A 1983-nucleotide genomic window follows, 5' to 3' on the forward strand; every position below is an offset into this window, starting at 1 on the left:
TCAAACACTAGAAGAACTTCTACACAAATTTCATGGTACTGCTATTTATTCCACATTAGATTTGAAATCGGGATTTTGGCAAATTCAGCTCCATCCCCGGTACACAAAATATTGTAGCAGACGCACAATCCCGTTCTCTCAGCAACAATCAGCAAGACATCGCAACCAACTTCTGCAAAGCAAATTTCAGCGTCATGTATAGTCAACAAGTTGCATTTGAAAATTTAATTTCGTCGTCATTACGAGACATAGTACAAGAGCTGAGTAAAGACAATGTATGGAAAGAAATTAAACACCTTTGGCAAGATAGGAATAATGTTACCATCTGAAACCATTACACTGTGCGCAATAACATTCTGTTTCGCCGCTCTCACTCTGACAGCAACAACTGGTTACCATGCATTCCTGACGAACTTGTTAACAAATTAATTTGGTATACTCATTTAAGTTACGCACATTATGGAGCCAGAAAATGTTTTCTTATACTGAGACAGAACTGTTATTTTGCCAATATGGAGAAACGTATTCGACGAGTTTTAGCGTCATGTAAAATCTGCCAGAGAGCTAAGTCAGACATGAGTTCACATATTCCTCCATTACATCCCATTGTACCTGTTAAACTGAGACACATGGCCGCTGTAGACATTTTTGGTTAGATTCCCAGAACTAATAGAGGTTTTTGCTACATCTTTGTCGCTGTTGAACTCACTTCAAGATTTGTTACCTTCACTCCGTTACGCAAAGCTACTGCTAAATCTGTTTCGAAAGCATTTATAAAACATTTTCTATTTCATGTAGGACATGTATTGAAAGTAATTTCCGACAATGGACCACAGTTTCGATCTGCTATATGGACACATATGTTACGAACAAGAAACATTTCTCCGATCTATATATCCAAGTATCATGCTTCTTCGAACCCTTGTGAACGTCTTATGAAAGAAATTGGTAAACTATGTAGCATATACTGTCACAAAAAACATATTGATTGGGATACATACATACTGTCATTCCAGGATGTAATTAACTCGATACCAAATGAATCTACTATGCTATCTCCGGATGTTATAATGAAAAATGTTGAACCACCTAACAAAATTAAAGAATTAGTATCCTTTCCTACATCTCGTCGACTACGACATCATGAAATAATTGACATTGCGCTGAACAACATCAAACGTGCCGCAGAGCGCCGGAGAAGACAGCAAAAACAGGCTTGTACACGCCGTGACTTTCACATTGGACAGAAGATATTAGTACGTACACACTATCTATCCAACAGAGGAAAGAATAGATGTAGTAAATTTGAGCTTCTATATGCAGGTCCATATCGAATTCGCAGCATTCCTCACCCCAATGTAGTACACGTGGAAACTCTGAGAACCAGAAAAAGTAAAGGCAATCACCATGTCTCCCATATTAAAACCTTATTGAATGAACATACTTTATGATTTATCACACTGTAATGCCATTTCCTGATTTTTATATGACCACTTACGCAATTATATTTATATGACTACTTACTAATGATTATCGTATTTTTTCTTGGCTAGTGCCCGGCAAGGTAAGATTAACAGGTCATTTCTTGTCGTTATACTTCAGACCGTGCACATTTTTCCATTTTCCGTGTATGTATGATTGTTTTTCTGTTTGTTTGTATGCACTACGAAATCTTCAAGATATAACAAACACCAGTTGACTTTGACATTTTGCCTTATGATATCTCAACATCGTGACTAATTTACATTTTTTTTGCTACTACATTATGATACTATGTGTACATTTTTGCACGTCAACACTATGTTTTTGACATAATACGTTTTCTGTCATGCTATGCTGTATGCTTAATTATATCACTAGAAACCAGTTTTTATTTAATGGGTATATAATTTAAATGCAAGACATTAATCCTGATTCAACATTTTCAGAAAGCAATAACGTGTAAAAGAAATAAATTAAACAAGCCACAGTGGATTACTATGA

This window comes from Schistocerca piceifrons, chromosome 7, assembly GCF_021461385.2.
Source record: "Schistocerca piceifrons isolate TAMUIC-IGC-003096 chromosome 7, iqSchPice1.1, whole genome shotgun sequence".
Classification (NCBI taxonomy): domain Eukaryota; kingdom Metazoa; phylum Arthropoda; class Insecta; order Orthoptera; family Acrididae; genus Schistocerca; species Schistocerca piceifrons.